We start from the raw sequence: 15,738 nt of genomic DNA on the forward strand, positions 1-15,738 counted from the left end.
ATTCAATACAGAGTTTTGGACATTTATTTACGCAATACAATATAAGTATATTTTCCACTAGGAATTTTAGGATTTTAACTGTCTTTTCATTTTTTTTACAAGCCGTGAATATGATTTCGTACAAACAAAGCGCCGTTAGGTATAAATATCAGTCAGTTCTGAGTTTTTTAATCCCTCTTTTTTGGATATTGCAATGGTTCAACAAATAAACCAAATTCCAAATGAGTCAGACTAGCGTCTTTTGAGTGCCTATGAAGATCCACAGAAATGCATACAATGGTACAACCACATGTAAACATATCGTCCAAGATGTTTAAATAGAGAACACATTCAAGGATAAATTCACTTTTTGGTTTTTGAAAATCTACAATCGTAAAAGCACAATATACTTATATTGTATTGCGTAAATAAATGTCCAAAACACTGTATTGAATATGTGTTGTGGTTTATTGTCTGCACCAAAACGCTAATGAAAGTTCAAAAACGTTGATGAATCCACGCAAACATATTCATGATTGTCAAATTCAATGCTAAATTTCTTAATGAACGTTCCATCGCACTATTGAGAGTCCGTTCGCCTTATTGTATGCCTGTTCGCTCTAATGACAATGCTTCTTCGCTTCAATAAATATTCCTTTGCGGTTAATGAACAGCAAAAGGTGTAATAAAACACGTGATATATCTTTTAGTTTAAATGTGTAAATGTGTAAATGTCTTTTTTCGATAGACAACGTTAATGACATTGACTGTATATCGGGACTATTTAAAAGTATGGAAGGAGGGGGATTATATACGGACATAAGATTCCTTTTGTTTAAGAAGTTGATTTGCTAGGCCGATATGCTTTCTGTAACTAGTTTGTGTTTGTTTCTTGATTTTAATAGGACCATACCTCCAGAACCAGTGCTGAAGCGCAGTATGGCAGCGCGAAGCATTTACGGCTATACCGGAGATTTCGGCCCCGACACCGCTATCCGAGGATGCACAGACTGAACAGGAAGCTCTGTCGAAGCCTAAGGGAGAAGTTAGTCGGCCCCTAGGCCGTAGATGATTAACCCCTTGCTATGACCAGCTGACCCAAAGTTCCACCTGTCTTACTGGAGGCTATGGACCTTAAAAAAACTCCTTTCCATGTGGGATGCATGAACTATGACCTGAATTTAAAAAAAATTAATCAAAAATAAAAAATAATAAAATAATAAAAAAAGAGAAGAAAGAAAAAAGAAAAAAGAAAAAAGAAAAAAGAAAAAAGAAAAAAAGGAAAAAGAAAAAAAAAAGAAAAAGAAAAAAGAAAAAGAAAAAGAAAAAGAAAAAGAACACAACGAACACAAAAAAAAACAGAACAAGAACAAACAACACAAAAACACATAAAAAGCAACAAAGACCAACACCCCCCAAAACGACCCCCCACCCCACCACACCCCCCGCCCCCCCACAAACAGAAAAAAGAAAAAACAATTTAAAGAAAAAATCCTGATCGATGAAACTGACAGATGATGTTTGGTTTCAAAGAAAACTCTTACCATACAAAAAATCTACCAGCTAGGCTGTTACTACGCTGTTAGCGTTCAGTAAACACAACTCGCGCACTCAACCCATGGAAGCTGTGCGCGTGCTCAACCCATGGAAACTGACGTCATGAAATACCTTATGATGTCACAGCTTATTATCGTTTTCAATTACATCATTACATTATTCAGCTAAATAATTTATAGAATCCCATAGCTGAAAATAAACTTTAAAAATAAATCAAAGAACAAATTAAATAAGTCAGATATATAACTATTATTTATGACGTCACTATATCGCCACTTTTTTTCTATTTTGGACGCGTCCCTTGAAAATTTCTTTATCTTCCCATGTGTGCCAGCAATAGCTTGCAAATACGTCAGCGTCTCAGAGGTAACGTAATAAATGATCATACATCGGAGTGAGGCTATCGGGTCGAGTTTGTGGTGATTTTCACCAGAGGCCAATTTTGTGCCAATTTTTTTAAAAACGTCTACGCCAAAGGCGATAGGCGAAAGCAGATCATTCAGACATGAAAGTGGTTTCGTTGAATACAAAGAATATTGAATACACATTGATCAATATCAATGTTGAATATTGTCTCATGTTGTTGACGAGAATAAGAAGCAGAAACCCAGCTATTCTTGGATCTTGGAACTACCTATCTATTATCACTTCTCGCCTATCGATCGCTTATTTCCTATCGCTTTTTACCTATCGCCTATCACCTTTGACAATGACAACGTTTCAGTGCTATAAGATGTTTCCGTAGTGTAGTGGTTATCACGTGCGCTTTACACGCCCAAGGTCCTGGGTTCGAATCCAAGCGGAAATATTTTTTCAACAGATAATGCATTTTTAATCTCTTTAATAACTAAAAATGTTCATACAAACTAGATATATCGAAGTTTTTTTTTAGTTTTTTTAAATCTGCATTACTATGTTTCTGATCATCATTGATAACATTACACCTTTCTTGTATACTCTTTTCCTTCATTACTATATTTTTTTTACATATTCAAAAATCAAACCTACGGAAATAACCCAGTGTTCTAAATAGTAAGTAGTTAATGGTGTAAGTGTTGGTGAAAATGTGTGTAAATGTGTGTAAGTGTGTGTAAGTGTGTGCAAGTGTGTGTCAGTGTGTGTAACTGTCAGTAAGTGTGTGTAATTGTGTGTAATTGTGTGTAATTCTGTGTAATTGTGTGTAAGTGTGTGTAATTGTGTGTAAGTGTGTGTAAGTGTGTGTAAGTGTGTGTAGTGTGTGTAAGTGTGTGTAAGTGTGTGTAAGTGTGTGTATGTGTGTGTGTAGTGTGTGTGTGGTGTAAGTTGTGTGTCGTGTGTGTGGGTGGGGTGTGGTTGAAGTGTGTGTTCCGTGTGTGTGTCGTGTGTGTGTGAGTGCTTTTTGTGTGGGTGGGTGGTGTGTGTAAGTGTGTGTTCGTGTGTGCGTGTGTGGTCGTGTGTGTCCGTGTGTGCTGTGTTGTCGTGTGTGTCTGTGTCTGTGTGTACAGTGTGTGTACGTGATGTGTACGTGTGTGTAAGTGTGTGTAAGTGTGTGTAAGTGTGTTCCGGTTGTGTAAGTGTGTGTAAGTGTGTGTACGTGGTGACGTGTGTGTACTTGTGTGTAAGTGTGGGGTAAGTGTGTGTAAGTGTGTGTAAGTGTGTGTAAGTGTGTGTAAGTGTGTGTAAGTGTGTGTAAGTGTGTTGTAATTGGTGTGTAAGTGTGTGTAAGTGTGTGTAAGTGTGTGTAAGTGTGTGTAAGTGTGTGTAAGTGTGTGTAAGTGTGTGTAAGGTGTGTGTAAGTGTGTGTAAGTGTGTGTAAGTGTGTGTAAGTGTGGTGTAAGTGTGTGTAAGTGTGTGTAAGTGTGTGTAAGTGTGTGTAAGTGTGTGTAAGTGTGTGTAAGTGTGTGTAAGTGTGTGTAAGTGTGTGTAAGTGTGTGTAAGTGTGTGTAAGTGTGTGTAAGTGTGTGTAAGTGTGTGTAAGTGTGTGTAAGTGTGTGTAAGAGTGGTGTAAGTGTGTGTAAGTGTGTGTAAAGTGTGTAAGTGTGTGTAAGTGTGTGTAAGTGTGTGTAAGTGTGTGTAAGTTGTGTGTAAGTGTGTGTAAGTGTGTTCTTGTAAGTGTGTGTAAGTGTGTGTAAAGGATGGAAGTGGTGTTAAGTGTGTGTAGTGTGTGTTGTAAGTGTGTTGTAGGTGCTGTTTAAGTGTGTGTAAGTGTGTGTAAGTGTGTGTAAGTGTGTGTAAGTGTGTGTAAGTGTGTGTAAGTGTGTGTACGTGTGTTTAGTGGGTTTAAGTGGGTTGTTGTAAAGTGTGCTGTAAGTGTGTGTTAAGTGTGTGTAAGGTGTTGTAAGTGTGTGTAAGTGTGTGTAAGTGTGGTAAGTTGTAAGTGTGTGTAAGTGTTTGTGGGTAAGGGGTGTAAGTGTGTTGTAAGTGTGTGTGTAAGTGTGTGTAAGTGTGTGTAAGTGTGTGTAATGGGTGTGTGTAATTGGGGTGTCGTGTTGTGTAAGTGGTGTAAGTGGTTTAAGTGGTGTAGGTGTGTAAGTGTGTGGAAGTGTTGTTGTGTTTAAGTTGTGTTTGTATTTGCGTGTAAATGTGTGTGTATATGTGTGTAAGTTTGTGTGAGTGTGTGTAAGCATGTGTAAGTGTGTATAAGTGGGTGGAAAAGTGTGCAAGTGTGTGCAAGTGTGTGCAAGTGTGTGCAAGTGTGTGCAAGTGTGTGCAAGTGTGTGCAAGTGTGTGTAAGTGTGTGTAAGTGTGTGTAAGTGTGTGTAAGTGTGTGTGTATGTGTGTATGTGTGTGTAAATGTGTGTAGGTGGGTGTAAGTGTTCGTAAGTGTGGTTTAGTGTGTTTAGATGTGTGTGTATTTGTGTGTAAGTGTGTGTGTATAAGTGTATGTGGGTTTAAGTGTGTATGTGTGTGTAAGTGTGTGTAAGTGTGTGCGTGTTTAAGTGTGTGTGTATTTGCGTGTAAGTGTGTGTGTATAAGTGTATGTGGGTTTAATTGTGTATGTGTGTGTAAGTGTGTGGAAGAGTGTTTGTGTTTAAGTGTGTTTGTATTTGCGTGTAAATGTGAGTGTATAAGTGTGTAAGTTTGTGTGAGTGTGTTAAAATCTGTGTAACTGTGTGTGTAAGTGTGTGTAAGTGTTTGTAAGTGTGTGTAAGTGTCTGTATATGTGTGTAAGTGTAAGTGAGTGTAAGTTTTGTGTAGGTATGTGTAAGTGTTTATAAATGTGTGTTTATAGGTGTGTGTGTATTTGCGTGTAAGTGTGTGTGTATAAGTGTGTAAGTGGGTTTAAGTATATGTAAATGTGTGTAAGTGTGTGTGTATGTATGTGTAAGTGTTCGTAAATGTGTGTAAGTGTGTGTAAGTGTGTGTAAGTGTGTGTAAGTGTGTGTAAGGAGTGTGTAAGTGTGTTAAAGTGTGTGTGTAAGTGCGTGTAAGTGTGTGTAAACGTCTGTAAGTTAGGTTAAGTGCGTGTAATTGTTCGTAAGTGTGTGTATGTATGTTTAACTGTGTGTTTGTATGTATAAACGTGTGTAAGTGTGTGTAAGTGTGTATGTTTGTGTGTAGTGTGTGTAAGTGTGTGTAAGTGTGTAGGTTTGTGTGTAAGGGTGTGTAAGTGTGTGTAAGTATGTTTAATTCTGTGTGTATGTGCTTGTAAGTGTGTGTAATCGTATGTAAGTTAGTGTAGGTATAGTGTAAATGTTCGTAAGTTTGTGTATGTATTTGTAAGTGTGTGTGTATGTATGTGTAACTGTGTGTATGTGTGCTTAAGTGTTAGTTAATATCGCTCTGGGATCCTCACGAATACCCTACATTTCATATTCTGGCTGCGTTACCAGCGTGGTTGGTCCTTGTAGTGTAGTGGTTAACACATCGGACTAGAATACCGAAGACGTGGGTTCGAATCCTGCCAAGGGCATTTGATATTTTTCTCTTACTCTCTCTACTTCATTATATACACACCGAACGCATAATTTATTACTACTACACATCATAATAGGTTATTTAACCTATTTAAAATTGTATCATGGGTGGATCTGTGGTAATCAATTTAGAATGGTTAAACTGTGTTAATTCAACCATTGTTAAATGGTTAAAAACCATTGTTAGAAATAACCATTTCTCGAATGGTTAAATTGACAATAATTAATACATCAAACCAACTTATTTTGTTTCAACCATTGTTAAATGGTTAAAGTGCTAGTCTTACGAAAATGACACCATCTCTGGAAATTGTAGCATATAAAACTAGATATGTAATATAGCTTACTATCCAAATTCTTTTTTGATACGAGACTGGGAAGATGGTGCATTTAGCCGGTAAAGTTTGCCCGTTTGAGTCCGCCATTAAGCGATTGCGTTCCTGGTAACTTTTAGTGATTCGAAGAAAGTCACGTCATACGCGCCACCTTCAAAATTCCCGGCTATTCACAATGTGTAATTGCAACCAAATTTCGACTATTTTTGATTTAAAAACAGGCCTTAAACCAAATCATGTTTTCTTACAGAGAGTGCATTAGAGTCAGTGTGGATAAAAAGGATGCCAGTTGCGCATATGACGCCACACATAAATTAGAAATCGCTGCTCATAGAAATGGCGGACGAGCTTTTAACAATTTACGGAAGTAGAATTCAGACGGGGAAAGTTTCTTTTTCGAACCAATTATTGTTTATTGGTGAAAATTATAACCTATTTAAGCATATACAAAATCGGGGATTTTTTTGCGTCATTAATTTTTTCGTAAGACTAGCACTTTAAAAACAATTGGTAGAAATAATCATTTCTCGCCATGGTTAAATTAACAATTATTAATACATCAAACCAAAAATGGCTAACTCAAAAAAGTTTTATTTAAATTCTTTTCTTAAAGGCAGTTATCCAAAGAAATTACAATTATTCAGTACCACTAAGAATTTTAACTGAAAACCATCACAGGACTATAATTTCAAAACTGACAATGTTCATTAGGCTATAGCAGCTTGCATTAATAATAAAATAGTAGCTAGCTATAAAAGTGGGTTAAAGTGGCATTTGAATTTCTGTTTGAGGGCAATTCCAGACTACTAAGCCTTCAGCTTCCAGACAAGCATATTGATTGAACAGTTTCAACCATTTGATTTTGGTATGCTTCCACGAACCAAAAATAACCAATTGTCATTGGTAGTTCCAACCAATTTTAAATGGTAATAACCATTAATATTGGCCGTTTCAACCAGTCCATTTTTACAGTGCAATATACAAGAAAAACAGAGGATGGAGAATGATGGAAGTTGTTGGAAACCTGTGAAACCATTAGACCTTGCAGAGATAGCTGGAGTGGTACATGCTGAAAAACATGTTATAATAACAATGTATGAAATGTTAACTATATGATAAAGAATTAAAAAGACGCACTTCCTCAATTCTCCACAATACTCCAGATTCAAATTCTCTTGATGATACTATGTACTTATTGACTGATTTAGGTAGGGACGTACGGGGAAATATTTGGCTCCAGGTGATGCCGTACAAATGACCGAGATAAAAATCTTTACCCGTAAGGCCCGACCTAACTCAGTCAATAGGCATTTTATCATATGACCATAAATAAAAAGGATATTTTAAAAGTTGCAAATTATATCAATACGGTCGCAGGTTTCGAGCAGGGCCGTACGGATTCGTACGGCCCTGCTCGCTCAAAGCAGTACGGCCCTGCTCACGTCCTTTTTCCGATGGTTTTTCTAAGAGTAGAGCGCGCGCCCGGGCAGATACGGGTTATATGATAGTACATCATATTTTGATGATTTAAGCAGCACTGATCCTGACAATTTACCTTGCGATGCTAACTGAACTTTCATTCAAAAGTAGCCCGCTGATATACAAATAACAATACTACATTAATTAAGGACGGTAAGGCTAGTAAACACGTTTTTAAGTAGCTGTATGCCAAGCAATACATTCGTACTATAAGTAAGAAAAAAAAGAAGAAAATGAAAAAGTTTTTGTTATCGAGATATTAACGATTAAACACAAGCGTCTTAACACGTTTTTGATGGAAAAAAAAACAAAAAAATAAAAACGAAAACTGATCTTCACTGATGCGAAAGTAACCATCAGTAACCGTTAAATGTAGCTTTTTTACAAAACTTAAACTATGCATGTCGTACCTTCACAATACGAATACATCAAAATATTTGGAGAAATATTGAGAAATTTAGTCAACTTTATTTATTATTTATTTTCATTAAGCTCGACAAATTTTGAAGTCGAATTTAGGAGTACTTTCTTCATTGTGAGTGACTGGCTGAACCTTTGGTAGCCTCTCCCTTGCAGCCGTTCTTAGGGTCGTAGAACGGCTGCAAAAGAGGCTAGACCTTTGGAAAATTATGTCGGAAATAAAAGGCGCGCGAGAAACTGAATATTTTACGCCAGTTTTGATTCATTTTCTTTGGCGCTTGTGTTATGGAGGAGACTTTCTTGACCTTGAGTACGAAACAGTCCATAAAATTGGTTTTTTCCCATATTTTAATTTACGTTTAACTTTCACTTGTGTCTACTGTCTACTGTGGGCTCCCTGTGGTTATACGCATGATAACTGACGTCATCATGATGTCACAGCTCAATTAAAGTTTTCTAATTTTTGCAAAAGTAAAATTTCCATACATTTAAAGATATTCAATTCTGCTCAATATTCTATTGTACGAAACAGACAAATTTTCAACGAAAGTTAGAGCTTCCTCTGAAAGTGTCAAAGACATGGTAAAAAAAAACACCTTTTAAATAACGCAAGACACTGTTTCTATAAATAAACTGAAAACTATTTTTTTACAGGCATTGCCTGATCGACTAAGGTCTACCAGGCAGAGGAGCCTTCAAAGAAAAGAAGATGATTCGTCCTGGATTCTCATCATCCTGGGATTTGTACTTCAAATCATTTTATATGTACCCAGGCGTATCCTGTCAGGTGTCGGTAAGTCTATCAAATTTACACTGAAAATACAAAATACTTTCAAAAAACTTCAAATTAGGGTATAGCTAACTGCAGCTCAAACCCTGCAAGTCCAGTTGGCAGCTTAATCCTTAGTGAAGACCTAGAACGTCTCCAGAAACGCGCTCAGTACGCATAATATTTTTTGTTAATTTTTTATAGGTTAAGATAATTCAGCCTAGACCTTTGGCTGCAAGTTTCAAGTTTACTAAATAAGGCATCCACCTATATTTCACCTATCTATATCATCATGGCAGAAGCTAATAAATGCAGTGCTTAAAATCAAGCAATGTTTCTTTTTCCAGGAACGCTTTATGATGATGTAAAGTGTTTTTTGTCACTAATTGCGACTAACGACCAAGTTGTCACAGGAAATACCAGAGAGAACAATAGAAATGGAAATATATGGATCACTGGAAAAGACAATAAAACTGAATGCAAGGAACAAAGAGAAAAAGGAAAAGAGAAAAGAAATCCTGACAAAGAAAACGCTGCTCAATCACGTGACCAGCTGAGCGTGGCAGCGTCCAGGAAAACGGCATGCGAGAAAGCTCCTGAACAACATCCAGCAACTGCTTCCAAGAAACATGCTGTAACTAAACAAGATCGCGTCACTACCCAAGGAATCCTGATTGGTTGCTGTCTTGCTGACCAACCAATAGTAGAAAAGGTGAATGATGAAAAAGCAAAGAAGAAGCCAAGAAGAAGACGCAAGAACAAAGCAGCAAAATCAGCAGGGAAACAAACCACAACTGTTGTAACTGAGATGGAGCAGACCAGTTCAGTTGCAGTGAAACAAGATGAAGTAGTATCGACAAAAACAGGTATTATGAATGGGAATACCATGAAAGTAATTAAATCAATCATCCAGGAATCTATTTTTAAAAGCGTCCTTAAATTTTATTTAACCCTGAAACAACGCTCTGGGACTGATCAAAGTCAGGGCACGGCTAACTCACAGATTGAACCTTGAAGCAACCTCTGGGCTGATCTAAGTAAGGACGTGGCTAACTCACAACTTGAATGCCTGACTCAACCTTTGGGCTGATCTAAGTCAGGTCATTCTCACTGATCGTATGATGGGTTTTGTGAGGAAACCGAAAATCGAAGTATACCTGGAGGAGAGAATTCCTCCAATCAATTGTGGACAAACACAAAATACCCCAAGGCCCCAGGGTTGGGAGGTGAATGCTCTAAATAAAACAGGAGTAATAACGTAATCTATATTTTTCGACTTCTTTTCAGAAAGTTGTCCACTGAAGAACACCACATGTACAGCGACAGCAGCTCCAACGCAAAGCAACACGCACCATGCTTCTACTAGAAGACGAACCCGTCGCAGTTACAACTTGGGATCCTACATAACGTACGAACAAAAGAAACAATTGTTTGCTAAAAAGAAACAACACAAATAGACTGACTGACAAGGTTTCATCCACGAAATGGTTCAACTGGCTTTCGTTTCCATCATATCGATTTCATTTGAATGATACGTCTTTTAGAGGTGGGTCATCTATAGGGTGATCCAGGTCGATTCGCCCCAGACCTCCTCATAAACAGCAATCGAGCCCCCTAAGTGGCAACTGCGAACCCTCTATTTACAAAATATCCAATACAAAATATTTTTCTTGTTTTTACCTAAAAGTTTCAGTTTTGATTGCATAAATAGAGGATATTACATGGGCGCGCGGACATACGAAATTTACCTTCGAGTGTTGAAAAGATCGCTGCGCTCACTCGTGAGATATTTTCAACACGAGAAGATAAATTTCGTATCTCCAAGCGCCCATGTAATATTCTGTTTATTATATACTTATCCATAAAATCAACTTAACAAGCTTTTTATTATTATAAAACGTTTTTATTTATAAACTAATAGCTTAAATACCAAAATATCATGTATTTTCACATGTAAAAATATCAGTTTTTCGAAAAGGAGAAATATAGGTATTTTATGGATAATTATATGATAAAGACCCCTATCGGCTGTTCAAAGAACAATTAGCAAAAATCTTGGATCTGCACCTGCTCTTTTATTGACTAAACTTCCATTATTAAGTGATAAAATGAAACGTATTGAATGATGTGTTGTTCGTAATGATTCTCTATAAAGCTTTTAAGTGTGACGTCATGGGGTAACGGACTACCAGTGTCCGAAACGAAAAGTGAGTTCTAAGATTTTTCTTACTTTTTCTCCGTAACAGGATTTGTTCTCCAAAATTCGAATTGTTTCAGGTGGAGGCTCCAGAACCTTTTCGCCTTATTTTAGCCCGGAAATACGTCACAACTTTACAACAGCCCTGCAAGTCAGATAGCATGCACAAATTAACTTAGAAGTCTGGGTGGGGGTAATTCGACGCTAATTAACTTCTGGACCCGATCGCGAATCAACGAAGTTACCTGATTTCTGAATTTTACTAAAGTTTATCAGAGAAGACTTCCTTTGGAATATGACATGCAAATTGAACTTTTCATGGCAACCGTTTTTCGAAGGAATCTTTACTTAAATGTCGTGCATGTTTTGATTGCTGTGTTAAATTTAGCATGTATTTAGTAACAAAATGTGCTTAATATTAGATCTAGATCATTACCATTTTCCATCCATTTTTCACCCTTTTGCTAGCTGGTTCGGCACAGCAATAAGGGTGTATTTTTTACTAGAACTTTACGTTTTTGAATGAGAAGCTTGACTGCGAGCGCTCTTACGTTTTCAGACTGAGTAAAAATGAGTCTATTGGAATTCCTGTGAGAAGCACATCTAAAAAAGCAATTGAATTAGTTGTTGGTAGTTGGAACAATATGAGAAATACACCAAGACTTCACATGAATCATTTGAAAACCGCCCCGCCATGCTTTATGAATGTTGTACGTGCTCGCCCCGGGCACGACCAGCATCACATAATTAATTCAAGAGGGCTGCCAAAAATTTAGTTATCACTATTCCAGGAAAGCGACTGTTTTTGGTAATTAGTTTATTTCTGAATTTAATAGGACCATACCTTCAGAACCAGCTACGCCGGAGATTTCGGCCCCGACACCGCTATCCGAGGATTTACAGACTAATAAGGAAGCTCGGCCGAAGCCTAAGGGAAAGGTTAGTCGGCCCCTAGACCGTAGTTGATTAACCACTTGCTATGACCAGCTGACCCAAAGTTCCACCTGTGTCGCTGAAGGCTATGAACCTTCAAAAAATCCTTCCCATGTGGGATACATAAATTATAACCTAGCTGAATTAAACAATAATAATAATAATAATCAATGACCAATCAGTTATAAACAGATGATGTTTGATTTCAAAGGAAACTCTTACCATACAATATATCTCCCATCAATTCAGTCAGCTAGGCTGTTGCTTGCCTGTTAGCATTGAGTAAAACACAACTCGCGCACTAGCTCCAACCTGTGCTGACTCAACCCATGAAAACTGACCATGACGTAACGAATTACCTTATAATGTCACAGCTTATTATAGTTTTCAATTTTTGCGAAATGTAGATTTTTTCACGCTGATTTCATAACTTATAGCGCTATCTTAAATGCGCGCGCTGATTGCATGGCTAGAGATGACGTATACAAGCGGGTATTTCACTGAAAACAAGAGAGGAAGGTTGGGGGGGGGGGGGGGTGGGGGAGGGCATCGCATAAAATTGATGCTAAGATAGTGGGGGAAGGGGGGGGGGGGGGGCTGAAAGTAAAATAACTCGATTGCAAATCTTTTTTGCACGTAAGTCACATAAAGATTGAATTAATGTTTGATGCAGTTTTTAACGAGATCAGACGTCATAACACGTCATTATGATGAAAAATTTGTTTTCGTTTATAGAACACTTTTAGCCTTGCAGAGTGTTCAACACTTAAATGCTTCGTGTCACATAATCATTTACTAGATGCCTCCATTTGTTGGAATTTTTGAAAAAATCTATCTAGCTAATTATGAGATATTTGAGATTCTTTAAATATAGTGCATAATTTACTTCAAAACTAAACAATGGATTTGATACGGCCGAGATTAAAATTTCAGAGCTATATATTCAAAAAAGTCATTGCTCATTTAGTCTTACTCTGTATCTAGTTTTAAAAGGAACATTTTGAAGGTAATCGACTCATGCGATTTTGTGAAAACGTATAATGCATAAGACGGGGTAAACATTTGATGCGCACTTTTCATCGCAGTTTTCCAGTCAATCTTACTAGATCTTCCATTATTCTAAAATCCGCTGATAATTTCTCTCAAAACTACGTCAGGATACAAATTAGAACTTAAACTAATATTACACAAAATTGCAAGACTATTGAACTTATTTGAAGCGATCTAAAGCGAACGAGAAATACAGAAAACATTGATTCGCACTATGCACGGTCTCATCTCGCTTGGCTGCTTTCCGACTTACTCCCGAAGTTTGGTAATAAACAGGCTTTTTTTATCCAAACGTGGGACGTTTGACATGATGTACTTTGTCAGTGTGAGTGAATAGAATCGGTGAATAGAATGCCTCAAATAAAAATTGTGTGACTTATCTCGAGCATATTTTATCTCCTTTAATGTTTATTACTATACTTCGTGAGTAAATCGGAAAGCAGCCATGCGAGATGAGACCGTGCATGGTACGAAAGAATTTGATGTTATGATCATTAGCAAACAATAGAATTTCCAGAGCATTATTATCGATATAATTAAGGCATCGATTAATTCCAATGGCTGTGTTGGTTATTTGATTCACAAGCAAAATGCAAAAATCTGCTGTATCCGCTGGGGCTCGAACCCAGGACCTTGTGCGTGTTAGGCACACGTGATAACCACTACACTACGGAAACATCAGATCTAAAAAATTAAAAATATTAATTTGCTAAAAAGCATCATCGCTGATTGTTTTGTTTTATATTCGAAGTTAAGACGACGACGAATGAATATAAGAAAAAAAGGAATGAAAGTGTAATAAGAGTATGAATACTTAAGCTGAATCTTTCAGCAGAAATTATTTCAAGTTATAAATACATATTTTTTTCAAATGAAAAAAGCTTGTCTCAGAAGAGAACTTAAGCCTGACCAGCCCTGTCACCTCATGATAATTGCACACTGATATATTGCAACTGGCTCTACAGCCGTTTGCCTTATTACTTTGATTTATGCATTGGATTTATTGGAAATCTTCAAGCACGTAATCTTATCAATCACAGCCTCCGTGGCGCAATGGATTAGCGCGTTGGACTTCTAATTCAAAGGTTGTGGGTTCGAGTCCCACCTGAGGTGATTTTTTTTACCCTTTTATCCTTACCTTTATAGGGCGTAATGTCTTCCCACATTAGATCACGTGTCAATCTCTTCAGATAAGATCCATTACATTCTAATTAACTTCGTTCAAACGAATGTAAATCATTTACCTTGATCTAAATTATTGTATTAACGAATCCAACCAAACTAAGTTGGTTACAGGCTACCATGGACAAAGTTAGCAAAAATCCATCAATAATGCTGAAAAAGCATATGAAAGTTAGTCTGATTGGAAACAGGCCAAGAGTTTGCGCCCCCCCCCCCCCCCCCCCCCCCCCCCCCCCCCCCCCCCTTCCCCCACCATACAAACGTCTGTAAACTTTCTTGTCTTTACGGAGCTAGAGGGTTGCCATTTTCCAATTAACATATCACCCTCTAAATTGATTGCTCTGACAAGTTTGCTCTTACTGTTCATTGGTGTTGATCTATTTTTGCTACATAACTTGCTCATATCAAAAGTTGGAAAAAACGGTGAAAGGTGCGATGGACGTGGCAAACGAATGCACAGCTGCTTCAATGAGAAGCACATATAAAGCAATCGAATTTGTTGGTAGTTGGAGCAATATGCGAAATACCAAGACTTCACAGGAATCATTTGTAAACGCATCCCCGCCAAGCTTTATGAATGTTGTACGTGTTCACCTCGGGCCCTCAGCATCCCATAATTAATAATGGCCGCCGTATCAAAGAGTAGAAAGGTCTGATTGAAAATTAACGACGTGAACTATGAAATATAGGCAGGGTGATGAGGTACCTGGCTTTTAATCATTTATCAATATTTCAGGAAAGCTTGCTGTGGGATATCAAACCATTGTAATCATTTTATAAGGAAAACCAATCATTTCTTCGGACTTTGGAGAATATACTAAACTTCCATAGTGGCCCTTCGGCATCCCATAATGTTTTATGTAAAAAAATAGAATAGCTGTCATTAAAGATGACCTCGCAATGAGATATTCTTTTGTTTTAAGAATCATACAAGTAAGGCTATAGGGTCGATATAGTGCTCGTTGTCTCATTTGCATCTCATTGGCATACATCCATAATATCTGCTATTCAAGATGGCCTCCATTACAGTAAATAGATTATAAATAACTTATAAATAATATTAACCGAGTACGAGGTCCGTACCGTAAGTTATGGACCGAGTTTTTTCCACTGCCTTATGTCACAAGCGCGTAGCGCGCGGGCCATAAAAAAGTGTGAAAAAACGAGGATCCATAACTTTCGGTACGGACCAAGCAAACGAGGATAATTATCTATTTATTATATGGCAAGGATTTGAAATTAAAAAGAGGCGAAAAGCAACAATCAAAGGTAACACATGGTATGCTCGTGAAGCTTTTTGAGTACCAATGAACTAAGATGATAACAAATGACACTTGGGTGACTCATTTCATTGAGGGTATTGTGACCCGAGTACGTCGATAGTCGGAGTTATGTTTTGTGCAAACAAACTGTTGTCTTTATCAATTAAATTATTGGATTCTGATTGGCTACAATCCTTTCTTTTCCGATTTTTGGTTACGAAATTTTTCTACGGTTGAGATTATTTGGACCGAGTCTAATCGATCCAATATATAACAAACCAGGCTGTTTTCGGATTCTTCTTCCAACTTGACGATAATTACGGCAATCTCATATCTCAAGGTCCAATAAAAAGAGCATAAAGTAAATTAATTATACTCAAAATATGCTTTTGATTATAAAGTGATCGAAAATCCAAAATGGCTTCCTCTGCAAACAACGTGCGTGGATTCTTCCAGTGACGTCACTTGGCGAATACAATAGATTCCATGGTTACGGTAATTACCCAAAACGATTGGTTGAGAAGCGTTATCCGAAAATTGCGAAATCTAGCCACCTCGATAGCTCTTCACGAGCTAAAAAGTAAAATTGACAGCGCATGTCAAACGAGAACTGCATTGGAAGGGCTTCCTGAACGTGCCAAAAGTCATGTAGTGTTTGAGTCGCACAAAAAGAGAAGTT

General features: G+C 37.4%; 3 non-coding genes across 3 annotated transcripts; 2 read left to right on the forward strand and 1 right to left on the reverse strand.

Moving 5' to 3' along the window:
• The first annotated feature begins 2,271 nt into the window (after nucleotides 1-2,271).
• Nucleotides 2,272-2,344, forward strand: Trnav-uac (transfer RNA valine (anticodon UAC)). The gene has a single exon. It is a non-coding gene; the product is annotated as a tRNA-Val (tRNA).
• A 10,875-nt stretch (nucleotides 2,345-13,219) lies between these two features.
• Trnav-aac (transfer RNA valine (anticodon AAC)) lies at nucleotides 13,220-13,292 on the reverse strand. Its single transcript has one exon. It is a non-coding gene; the product is annotated as a tRNA-Val (tRNA).
• Nucleotides 13,293-13,654: 362 nt separating this feature from the next.
• Trnar-ucu (transfer RNA arginine (anticodon UCU)) lies at nucleotides 13,655-13,728 on the forward strand. Its single transcript has one exon. It is a non-coding gene; the product is annotated as a tRNA-Arg (tRNA).
• Nucleotides 13,729-15,738: the final 2,010 nt, after the last annotated feature.

The sequence above is a fragment of the Actinia tenebrosa genome, unplaced genomic scaffold, assembly GCF_029948245.1.
Source record: "Actinia tenebrosa isolate PJP-AT-01 unplaced genomic scaffold, QUT_ActTen_1.0 utg165__unscaffolded, whole genome shotgun sequence".
Lineage (NCBI taxonomy): Eukaryota > Metazoa > Cnidaria > Anthozoa > Actiniaria > Actiniidae > Actinia > Actinia tenebrosa.